A 13294-nucleotide genomic window follows, 5' to 3' on the forward strand; every position below is an offset into this window, starting at 1 on the left:
TGACGGTTGCACAAGAATTTATGGATTTGACACAGTATGATTAGGGACAAGGGATAAATTAGTGTTGCCAACAAATTTTTACACAAAACATGTAAATCAATGAATCATTACAAGAAAGGGACAAAGACAACCATGATTAAGGGACAATTCCGAAGGTAATCACAAATTAATCCATTAAAGTTAAACTCTTCAATAATTCAAGAGACTATGTTGAAGATATTGTGTCCATGACACTTGTGCAATTACGTACTGAATATATATTGGATCGAATTATATATGAAGATAATTAGTACATTCCTTTGAATAGTCATTATATTATAGTTAGAGGTATTAATGATCTTTTAGGCTCATAAAACAAACCATAGCCTAATGGAAGGGATAATTAAAAGTCACACTTTGTGGTAAGGGTTGAACATAAACCCCCTTAAAAAAATACTTCTCTTTTTTTATTTTTTTTTTGAAAGCAAAAAAAAAAAAAAAAAAAAAAAAAAAATAAAATAAAATAATACTTCTCTTTTATTTTTACCCCGATTTGGATTTTTTTTTTCAGTTGTAAGCTGCGCCGCTGCAATTTCTCCTCCCGCATCGCTCTCCTCCATTGAAGCGTACTCTGAATTCTCCTCTATAGACGCAGCTTCTGAGGTAAGATAGTTTTGTTCAATCATTGAATATCAATTTCAAATTCTAGGGTTTAGTTCCGCACTTTGGTTGATTTTATTGTCATTATAGTGTTTTTAGGGTTCGGGTTATTGAACTTTTTAGGTTATAAATACTCGAACAATTTAACGAGCATAATTTAATAATTAAATCATATTTTCCATTATAATTTGGTGTTTCATTAGATTGATTATCTTTCATTTTTGTTGATTGGCAGCATATTTGTTCGAATCTTGAGATAAATTTGAGGTTTTCTGGAATTTGTTTGTTTGTTTGATTTATCGAAAGATGTCGCCGATGAAACTGCCACCGGCAAAGTCATCGACATCGACGCAATACGACCACACTAATGATCCGTGGTTCAAGAACCGATTTAGTGCTCAAGAGGATGAAAAGGCTTTGGCTGCTAAGGAATATCATGTACCTCCCTATTTAAAACGGGACGGGTACAAACCTCGAAAACCCGAAGATTTTGGTGATGGTGGGGCGTTCCCAGAGATTCATATTGCTCAATATCCTTTGGGAATGGGTAGGGATAAGACACCAAGTTCAAAGATATTGCCTGTTACTGTGGATAGTAAAGGGAATGTGGCATTTGATAATATAGTGAAACAGAATGAAAATGCGTCGAAGATTGTTTATTCGCAACATAGGGATCTTGTGCCGAAGATTTTGAGAGGGGAGGAGTCTGATTCTGAGGAAGAAGCGGAAGAGCTGCAGAAAGAGATTGAAGAGACTACTGAAGCTACTAAAGCTGCAATTGAGAAGATTGTTAATGTGAGGTTGAGTGCTGCTCAGCCCAAGAATGTGCCTAAGCATTCATCTGATTCGAAGTTCATAAAGTATAAGCCGTCGCAGCAAGCTCAGGCTTTTAATTCTGGTGCGAAAGAGAGAATTATTAGGATGGTAGAGATGCCGGTGGACCCTCTTGAACCTCCTAAGTTCAAGCATAAGAGGGTTCCCAGGGCCTCGGGGTCACCACCTGTGCCGGTCATGCATTCACCACCTCGTCCTGTGACAGTGAAAGATCAGCAGGACTGGAAGATTCCACCTTGCATTTCAAACTGGAAGAATCCCAAGGGTTACACCATTCCATTGGATAAGCGGCTTGCAGCTGATGGAAGGGGCCTTCAAGACGTGCAGATTAATGACAATTTTGCAAAGCTTTCTGAATCCCTGTATGTTGCAGAGCAGAAGGCTAGAGAAGCTGTTGCAATGAGATCGAAGGTGCAAAAGGAGATGGCGATGAAGGAAAAGGAAAAGAAGGAGCTGGAGCTGCGTGCTTTGGCTGCTAAGGCACGTTCTGAGAGGACTGGTATTGCAGCTCCTGTGGCTGCACCTGCTCCATCTGCTAGAAATATGGATATGGACGATGATGACCTGAGATCTAATTATGTTGGCAGAGGAGAGAGAGAAGTTACAAGGGAGGCAAAAGAGGAGAGGGAAGAGAGGTTGGGGCGTGAGAAAATTCGTGAGGAGCGACGACGAGAGAGGGAAAGGGAGAGAAGGTTGGAGGCCAAAGATGCTGCAACGGGAAAGAAGAGTAAGATTACAAGAGATAGGGATCGTGATATTAGTGAGAAGGTTGCTCTTGGTATGGCGTCCGTTGGGTCTGGAAGAGGTGAAGTCATGTATGATCAGCGATTGTTCAACCAAGAGAAGGGGATGGAATCTGGTTTTGCTGCTGATGACCAGTACAATGTATATGACAAGGGCTTATTTACCGCCCAAGCTACACTTTCCACTCTATACCAGCCGAAGAAAGATATGGATAATGAAATGTATGGCGGAGCTGATGAACAGCTTGAGAAGATTAGGAACACGGAGAGGTTCAAACCTGACAAGGGATTCACTGGAACTTCAGAGAAGAGTGGTAAAAGAGAGAGGCCTGTTGAGTTTGAGCAGGTTGCTGAGGAGGCTGATCCATTCGGTTTGGATCAGTTTTTGACTGAAGTGAAGAAGGGTAAGAAAGCCATGGACAAAATTGGTGGCGGAGGTACAATGAAAGCAAGCGCTGGGTCTACACGAGAAGGCTATGATGGTGGCTCCGGGAGGAGCAGGATTGACTTCGACAAGGGGCGTTAATTCTGCATTTGTATTTTTTTTTTTTTTTTCTGTTACTTGATCCTGTTTTTGCCGATCTGCATTTTATTTGACTGTATATTACTTTGCCTTCTCGGAAAGGCCACTGTTTAGGGTCAAAAAAGGTTTTAATATGGATCTTTGTTATTGTATCTTTAATCACAGTTATCTACTTATCCAAAAGTTTAGGTGCTTTACTTAATTGCAGAGAAAATTGATATAAGATTTCTTATCAGTGTCAGTTATTCTGGCTACGATATTCCTACACTACTAAGATTTTTTTTTTTTTTTTTTTTTTGGGTGTTCAATTAATGATGCATTCGAACATACAGTGGAGAATCATACTATACACCCTTGAGAGTACAAAGTTGATGATGCAGGCAAGAATAAATGATCTTTGCCTTTTGTATGTTGCATCAAATTTTGTTAGCAATTCCCTTTGTTGATCTTATAATCTTTTTGCAGCCACATGTGGATTTGGACTAAAAGTTCTTGGAGGAGATGTCATGTATATATTATGGTTCAGCAGGTCAAATTGATGACAAAACTGTATGCAGGAAACTATTTGCAAGCCTCTATCACTGGCCCCAATCATTTGAAATTCCCATTCTTGATACTTCAACGTAATAAATGTTTAATATTTAACACCATACTTGTTTACCATTGTCCCCCCATCCCTCCAACCCCCCCTCCTCTTCTACCAGGATATATTCATCTCTTCCTTACCTCTATTATTTATTTATTTTTAATTTTTTTAATTTTTTAATTTTTTAATTTTTGTGTGTGGTTATATATCCAATATCCATGCAGCGCTGCCGTACAGAAGCCTGTTGGCATATTACATGTGAAAATTATCCGAGCAATGAAGCTTTTGAAGGAACATCTGATCCATATGTTAAATTAAGGTTGACTGGTGTAAATAGGCCATAAAAAAAAACATTTGTCCAGAAAAGGAACTTGAATCTGGAGTGGAATGAGGACTTTAAGCTAATTGTCAAGGATCCTGAAACCCAAGTTCTCGAGCTATACAAGTATATGACTGGGACAAGGTTTTCTTCTTAAACTCCTCTTAGACTGTCATGTTTTTGCTTTCAGTCATAATTATCGTCTTACTATAGTACAATTTTAGGTTCTAAACAAATTGAATTATTTACCCTTGCTACACAGAAAATATCTATGTAGGAGTGTCAATGATTAATTGATTGTTACTCATTAATCAAAGACTATTAGACATAACCTATACCATCAGTAGACCTGTGAAAATTATGAAATGACAGCTTTAGAAGATAATCCTAGAATCATAGACACTGATCATGTTATTACATTACAGTTCTAAAAACTCTTATGATACTAGTATTTTAATAGTATAAATATACAAGTATGTAGTATAGGAGTGTTATATTGTAATTGAACTACTGTATTATATGTGAAGTAGTCTTTTTTTCTTTATCTACATGATAGTGGTTCTTATAACTTTGCTGAAGGAGGAACATATGCTTTTTTTTTCTTTTTCCAAATAGATATTGTGAAATTGTATGGCATTGCAGTGCACCAATTTTGATAATCAAAGCTTATTAAATGAAAGGGTTCTATGCACAAAAGCTGAACTGCAATAAATTTAAGATTTGCTTGGAGAGTTGAAACATTATGTACTGAAAGTCGAATAGCAATGAATTTCCAAAATTTCCAGAACACTATAAGCAGAGATGTTGGTCACAAATAATGTTGTCATAATCTTTTCTGTTTATATATATGGAATTCTATTATTAGATGTCAATATCTGTATGTGAAAATTTGTGTTTTCACACCTTCACTCATGGTTGATTTAGCTTGTTGACCAGTTATGCCAAATTTCATTATGCTTCCTGCTTTCTAATTTCGCATCCCTTATTGGAAGCGTATGATTTATTGGGTTCCGTATTCATAGTTGGATTCTCTCACATTTATTTTTTGGCTAATGTTTACATGACCATAGTGAAGGTATATAATTATACATAGCTTAATCCTCTTAGTAGTAGTAGTAGTAGTAGTAGTAGTAGTTGGCTTTAGTGGAGTTGGTTGTGCATGGATGTGATTATAATCATTCTGTTAGCCTTTTTTTCAAAATTAAACCGGTATTTTTAATATTGTTATCCACTTATTCCTGATTTTCTTCAGACTTGTCTGATGTTGGAGACACGTTATTGGATTATTCTTGAGATTTTATTTATGTAGTTTTATAATTTGTTGTTTGCTTTCGGGGTGGAAAACTCCTGGTCTTTTTTTTTAGTTATTATTATTATATATTGCAGATATATTGTTTGGTTGTTTTTTTATCACAGTCAATTGGGAATCTCTCAAGTCCTTAGATCCCTTTATCCTTCTAATCAACAACCACTTTGTAATTCATACCATCAATGAATTATTTTGTCAATTTCTACTGAGTTGGAGTTTAGTTCCAATCCCTTCACTTTCCTAAATAAATTTGTATGTATGCATCCTTAGGTTATGGTTATTGTGTAAGTTTAGTAATATATACAGACAGTTGCATTTTGCATTGGACTTAATTTGCCGTTGTTGCTCCCTCCTCTTATCATATACTTTGTGGGATGGAAAGAGTTTAGCACCTTACTTTTAATGCTTGCTTGTGAATTAGTTTGAGTTTATGGGGTACTCAAACTAAAAAAGATATATAGGTATTTCTTTCTCCTTTTATTTTACAATATTACACGATGGAGCCACTGAGCCGCTATATTCACACTCTTGCTAGGTGGTTGGCTTTTCGGCTATATTCTGATACTCTTATGCTGATACAATTTTGTGGGTCTTATTTGGCAATATTGTATAATTAAGAGTTATAACTTATGTAACTGAGATTTGGATTGTCATTTAGTTCTCCTTGTCTTTTTGTTTTGTTCCATAGGTGGGGAGTGTGTGCGTTAAATTTTATCATTATGTTATATGTCTATGTTAAATTTTATCATTATCTGAGGCTATGGGGCAGTAATGCTGCTCAGTAGAATAGCATATACCCTTCGTTTACATTTTTTTTTTTAATTGAAGAACCCTTCCTTAACTCCGCCTGTGAGCGTCACTTTGTGGCATTCACTGCCTGTCTCATGCAAGTTTGGATACGAAAGTATGGGAAAAGGACATTTTTAGACTTGCTTGTATGAGAGATAAGAAGACGCGAGATATTGGAAAGGAGAAGTGTGTGAAGGATGTCAGCCAAAATATTCTGGTTGGAGAGAAGGAGATAAAGGATAGAGATCTTACTTTGATAGCTTATTCAATGGAGATCAAATTTAAAATATTTGGGATGTTTTTGTAGTTAATGTGCTGTAAAATGACTTAGTTTTCTTGATGGTTTTATTCTGGTATTTGTCTTTATTTGAGATCTTCTTGGACACTGGTGCATTTTGGAACATGACATTTACTGTTGATTTGTAGTGTCTAGAGGATTGATATGTTGGATCATACACTCGTATAATTTCTGGATTCTTTCAGTATGATTGTTGTGGTTTAGAAAATCAAAGGCTTATCGTATATGCATTGTTTTTTTTTGGTAAGTATCTTATGCAATTATTCCTGCACTTTGATTTTCAATGTTGATGTTTGTTTTGTTCTGGTCTTGCTGGTTTGAGCCCTTACATCAGGAAATGTGTGTGCAAATTTTGTTATGGTTGTTATTAGGTCCTACTGCTATAACAGATAGTCACCTCTCTTTATAATCTCTCTCAAGATTTGGTTATATGCTTCTATGTTCTTGGGTTTTGGTTATTGTCTTTGCTACTGATATGACCTATAGTAAATGAAGAAGTTGTGATTAAATCTGTTCTGACAGCAGTTAAATATTATAAGTAGTAAACATCAGGGGATATTCTGATCCTTATTAGTTAGTGGATCTTTCAATGTCATCAGAATGGGTGTGCATAAGCGCATCATATATTGTTTCCAGCACTGAAATAAGCAATCATTATACTGAAGCGAGTTATATAGAGAATGAGTTGGATTTCTTATTATACATTTGTGGCTTTTATACCCACTCTTTCCTACTTACGGGATATCTGGTGGAACCATGGAAAGGCTTTCTTAAAGTTGGGATTTTTAGGAGTTGTTATCTCAACTTCGAGTAATCCCTATTGTTTCAGGTTCATGTTTGTGCTTAAGGTTGATGCTTTGAGGTTCTTGTATTTTCTATCATATTGTATTTGAAGTGTATGGTCCTTGCTACATGCTTTTCCGTAAGTTAGCAGCAAAGATATTCATATGACAGTGACGATGGTCTGTAGGCTGTAGCTGATTTAATTTTTTTCTATCATAAATATTCTGAGTGATTGTCTTCCTACCCGTTGCATCATAGGCTTATTGCTGAAAGATGAAGCTTATAATTTTTTGGTGGTTGCATATGGGTATCATACTATCATATAATAATAAATTGTATGATGCCGGAGGCGCATAGTATTAGATTTCCTACTAAAATACTTTTGTCTTGAGGTTGTCAGTAACTTGTAATTTTATGTGAATTAAACTCATTTAGTAGCTTATAACTAAAGTATGTTTGATAAATGCCTACTGAAGACTGAAGAGGATGTCGAGCTATTAACTACTTTTGGGGTACCTTAAATTTGAATCGACTTTCATCAATATGTTGTCTTGTGGCTTCATCTTCTTCAGCACTCTCCCTAGTAGGCTAGTTTTGCCTCTACCTTATTTCTAGTTGTCAATTTTTTTTTTTTTTTTTTTTTTTTTTTTTTTTTTTTTTTTTTTTTTTTTTTTTTGACTAACTGAGAGTAATATATTTTTTTAAAAAAACTATGGTTTAGTTGAAATCATTGTTCTATGTACTTCCTCCGTTTTATTTTTGTTGTTTGGACTTCTACATTATTTACACACACTCTTTTGATCGTTTTTCGTGATTTGTATGTTGGAAAAATATAGTCATTTGGGATGTTATTAAATTCATCTCGAAGTACATTTTGATGAAGTATTACTTTTAAACTCTGATTTACCAAATGTTAAATCAAGCTCAAGGCACCAAGAATCCCGTTCAAAAGGATCATGAAGATGGACAACTGTATATGGAATGCCTACCCTCTTGTATTCCCTCGCCCACTTATTTAATTTCGTGTAAGATTTCACATGAAGATGATATGTATAAAGAATGTCATTCATTCTTTCAGCAAAGGCAAGATGTTTACGATTAGATTTGGTGCCTATATGACTTATGACACCTCTACTAATTCTGTGGATAGATTACTGCATTCGAATTAGTACATCCTCTTGCAAGATATTCCCTACAGCATTTTGTCGAAGGAATTGTCACTTTAATGACTAGTACCTCAATAAGTTCAATGAAGAATATTTGGTAAGTCTACTAGGAGTTGTAGAACGTCGAGTATTTCTAAGGTTCCATTGATTTATGCATTGGAGAATAAATAGTTGTCCACTTCAATTAAAAGGTATGTGTTTTAGAAAAGCATGTAAATCCAAATTGATCTTGAAAGTTGTGGCTTCATTTGATCTTTGGGTCTATGTTTTTGTTGGGATACCAAGTAACCGTAATGATATTAATATTTTCATAGATTCCCTTAATTTAATGATACATCCGCACCATCTATTCATTATGTTAGTGAATGACTCCAATAGAATATGAGGTGTTATATCTTAATGATGGTATACATATCCAAAAATGTAAAACATCTATTCCTACAATTTCACTAGTGTAACTACTACAAAATGAAAAGACATTTTTGCTAAGCTATAAGAAGCTAGGCAAAAGAATGTTGAGCTTGCTTTTAGAGTACTACAAGTTCATTTAGCAATTATAATACAAAATCTTGTGCTAGCTTGTCACCAATCAATTTTAGGTAAAATTATGATAGCTTGTATCATTGTACACAATATGATCATTAAATAAAGAAAATTTTGTCTAAAATCACCCATTAAATAACACTTTTTGTCTAAAACCACTCACAATAAAAATTGTTGCCTAGGACCACCCAAATTAAAATTTTAGTTGTCAAATGCCACCTATTATCGAAGTTGGACCTTGACTAAATTTTCCGCCGTTGACCCTAACATGTGCCTTGCATGCGACTTCCTTTTTTATTTCCTTTTCTTTTTTCCTCTCTTCTCTCTCCATATTCTAAAAGCTAAAACCCATCCTCTTAACTTCATCATTCCATGGTCTGACTCCTAACCTTTCTTCATCTTCTACTCCTCTCACCCTTGTTTGTCTTTGATTTGTTAATGAATTTCATGTTCTTTGTTTCTTTTTTGCCCCAAATCAAAGAAACTCAATTCTTTAAATTAAATAAGCAACAAATGAATTCGTAGACATCAGCGACAACAGGAACTACATGGTAGTGGTTGGCTAGTTATTGGTCATGGCTTCCATGGGAATCGTTGTTGATCGTTTGTAGATCTAGGGTTTGGGTTGTGGTTCAATTCCGGGAGAAAAAAAAACAAGGGGTACAATAATTTGGGTAATTGATTTTCCATTGGAGCGTACCTCGAGCTCTAAGTTCTCCATTGAAGCCACCTCTATTTTTGGGTGGAGCAATTTTTCGGGTAAGGCCGTGGCATGGGTAATGGGTAGGTGGGTTGATTTCGTGTGGGTGACATGTTTTATCGAGGTGGGATACGAATTAGGGATAATTCAAAGGATGTTGCTACTATCCAACAATGAGTGATAACTGATAAGAATTTCAGAACTTAAGAAGTAAAAATGGAGATTGAAGAGAGAAAAGGGAAGAAGAGAAGAGAGGGAACCCAAAAATGTCGAAGGAAAAAAAAAGAAATAAGGGGTAAGGGGTCATTAAAAATTACAACAAGTCACACGCCCCAAGTCAACGTTGGAATTTATGGTCAATGTTGGAACATTGATTCAGGTGGTCATTGACAACAAAAACTTTAATTTGGGTGATACTAGACAACATACTAAAAGGTGTTTTTAAGTGGGTGGTTTTTAACAAAAAAGTGTTATTAACGGGTGATTTTAGACAAAATCTCCTTAAATAAAATGTGTTATGATGAATATGAACAAGCTACACCAGCGTCTTTAAGTATGGAAAATGATTTTCAGTTCCAAAGTAGCCACTACTAAATTCCAAATTTATAAAATTACCCACCTAATAGAGCTCGTTGTCACAAGTCATCTCCCTCATCAATTATGGGCGTTAAATGAATTAAAGCGTGGTAGCCCGGGTGCACCATGCAAAGAACATTAGGCATATTTTAATGAACATGGACGAAAAAACCACATTATAGACATTTATAAAGAACGTGAGCATAATATGTACTTTGACTTTGAATTATATGTTCTTTACGTTATACAATATGTTTTTTAATGTATGTATATAAAAAATGTTAAATTCAACCACCTGAGTAACCATGAAAAAAACATGTTCTTTAATGTATTATCATGTTCTTTGTAAAATGTTAAATATATTGTACATATCTTTTGTAGTCAACGTAGATAATTAGTTGCCTTGTATTTAGCCTATAATCAAGCCTTCTGTTAAGGCATATACTTTATATATATATATGCGATTGATGAATGATAATCGTCAAGGAAAATATTCCCTAAATCTTTCATGGTATCAGTTAGCCTAGGGTTCGATTTTCTCTAATTTCGCTGCACCCTATACTCTGTTTTCCGCCCATCTCTTCTTCCTCTACCTTTCTTCTTCTTTTCCGCCCATCTCTAATTCCGCTGTACCCTACGCTCTGTTTTCCGCCCGACTCTATGACTATGGAAGCTTGGGATAGATTGCGTGACTCTATTTTATGCTCTTTGTAATTCCATGTCCTTTGTCAAACACAAATATGTTTTGTTGTCAAACATAGGGTTCTTTTCAAATACATTCAATCACCTGAGTAACCATGAAAAAGAGCGTATTCTTCAATGTATTATCATGTTTTTTTTGTAAAGACTTTATGTTCTTTGTAATGTCATGTTCTTTTGTCAAACACAAGTATGTTATTTTTAAACACTAGTAAGTTCTTTTTCAAACACTAGAATGTTCTTTCCGCCATTTTTAACTATACCAAGTGCACCATGCACCTAGGTGCACTATAATATTTTCATAAATGAGACTAGGAAACAGGCCAGGCATAATCGTGGCTAGGGTAGTTAACCCTTGGTGCCTAGTAGCACACTTCCCCCTATAGAGTAATAATTTATTTTGTATTGGCCTTATATTTCTAGTGAACCCTTTATTTGACAGTAATATAAGAACGAGCCATTTGGAGCCAAATGGTTTCAATATTGGGGGTCCATCATATTTTGGTCCAAGTAACATCATAAAAGTGTCAGTTTACCAAGATGGGGTCTCAAAATATGAGTTAGGGTAGCAAAGAGTTTGGAAAACTAATGCGGTAGAGTTTTAGAACGTTCCGGATATCTCTACGAGGTTCTCTTGGGGAGTATTCTAGAGGGGATAGCTCTAGAATATTTAAGGATCATCTTATACATAGCAAAATTTTTTTAGGGACTTCTATATATGTGTATGTAGATACATACTAGTTGTAATGTTCTAGCTAGGCTTCTCCTGTAAATTCTACGATGGATGTATGTGGAACTTTCTTGTATGCAATTCCTTTGGAGGTGGGAGCAATCTAGAAGGTAGTCTAGAACACTCCATTTGAGGTTAGGAAGAATATAAAGAAACTTGTAAGTAGGATGGAATACTATAAATAGACTCTTAGTATCATTTGTTCATATCAGTCAACACCTTCAAATTGCATTCTCTCTTCTAGTGTTCAAAGCATTACCCTTGAAAATACTTGTGAGGGGGGCTAAGGGATTTATTAGTCATCACGTGACAGCGTGCTCATGATATGTTTTTTTTTTTCCTAAGCGTGATGATACCCTATTTTGTCATGAAAATGGAAGAGTGGTTACATTGTGTTATAAGACTATTGATATAATTGAAATTGAAGATAAAAAAGGGGGTTGTTTATTGAATATTTATGAAGGAATAGGGAAATCCAACAAAAATGTTTATCACCAAACCAAATATAAAATTTATTTGCGGTATATAATAAAAAATTTTGACATTTACATTGTACACCTTGATTGAATGAATTTTGTTATTTCCTTTTTGTAATTTTAGCTTCACATATCCATAATTATACATAATCAATTTTTGAAAAAAACATAGAATTTTTAGTGAGAAAAATAAAATTTTAAACAATTTATTTTTTATTTTTTTATTCATTTTGCAGAGAACATAATGCGGGGGGAATTTTATCATCACCATTTTGTGGTTGTTGATGTTTTTAGATTACTAGGGAATTGCACGTTCTAATGTGAATTTTAACGTGCTTGATTTGAGATGTGACAATGTGGGGTCTTTTTTTTTCCAAGTAGATAATGAGTTTGAAAAAAAATGTATATTGGGCAAATTTAATAAAAATTGATAATAATGTTTTTGATAAGGTAAAAAAATTAAGTGTATGGCTTTTGTATTTAGACCATAGGTAAGATAATTTTTTATGGGTTATTCATGAAGTGGGCCTAACTTAGTAGCATGTTCGATTTACTGTTTGTTTTTATTACGTTTTGATTTGATATAGATAATTTAAATGTTGTCAAAAAATTAGGACTTTTAAATTTTTTTATAAGCCTATAGGTTTTGCAACATTTTAAAAGGTTTATTTTATTTTATTTTTTTTATTGTTTTCTATGCAAGGAAATAGGTTAGTAAATTAATTGACATGGATTGACTTTTGTACTTGGACCAAAGGTAGCAAAGATAATTTCTTATGGGTTATCCATGAATTGAGCCTAATTTAAAAACATGTTTATTTTACCAATTTAATATTTGTTTTTTATTAATTTTTGATGTGGATAATTTTAAATGTAGTCAAAAGATAAGAGTCATTGCCCTAATTTTCTTAAGTGATCTTTCTAAGTTGTCTCCCTCTATAATTTCTCTTCTAAGCTAATTGTCTTGATGTCCTAATGTGATTGTTTTTAATTGGTCCTTCATCTCTCCAAAGCCAATAGACCCTATTTTCTCATAAGTTACTTTCCTAGAGGGACGACCCTCTCTTTTTCTTTCTTTATTTGAATTCATTGCCATGATTTTATTAAATAATTTCTTATGTGGTCTTTTTTCTCTGTCGCGTGTTTAAAAACCTTTTTCCTAAACTAGTTGCATTTTCCTAAGCTAATTTCCCTAAACTTCTTAGAAAAAATTAAAATTAAAAGTTCAAAATCCTTGAGTATAGAAAAATTCAAGAGATTGCACACTATTTTGACACTTTCTATCTGGTCGTAAGTTTTAAATAATGTAACACTTCTTATAATGAACATGATCTTCAATAATTATTATGTGTTTTTTTTTACCATTAATTTTCACCATGTATACTGTAATTTACATCAACTAAATCTAAAATCTAAAGTTCTAAGGTTCATATTTTTCATATTGCTTTAAATGCCGAAAAAGCTCTAGATTTTAGAACTTGTGAACCAAAAAATAATTATAATAATCATAATGTAATAATTTGTTGAAAGCTTCCAACTACAGACAATTTAATTTGCAAATCTCACCCAAATATTTCCATT

At 34.1% G+C, this 13294-nt stretch overlaps 1 pseudogene across 1 annotated transcript; it reads left to right on the forward strand.

Annotated features, from left to right (window-relative positions):
* Window positions 1–503: 503 nt before the first annotated feature.
* LOC145620886 (SNW/SKI-interacting protein A pseudogene) lies at window positions 504–2933 on the forward strand (annotated as a pseudogene). Its single transcript, XR_014108312.1, has 2 exons — window positions 504–642; window positions 875–2933. The product of XR_014108312.1 is annotated as an SNW/SKI-interacting protein A pseudogene (transcript).
* Window positions 2934–13294: the final 10361 nt, after the last annotated feature.

The sequence above is a fragment of the Chenopodium album genome, chromosome 27, assembly GCF_948465745.1.
Source record: "Chenopodium album chromosome 27, dcCheAlbu1.1, whole genome shotgun sequence".
Lineage (NCBI taxonomy): Eukaryota > Viridiplantae > Streptophyta > Magnoliopsida > Caryophyllales > Amaranthaceae > Chenopodium > Chenopodium album.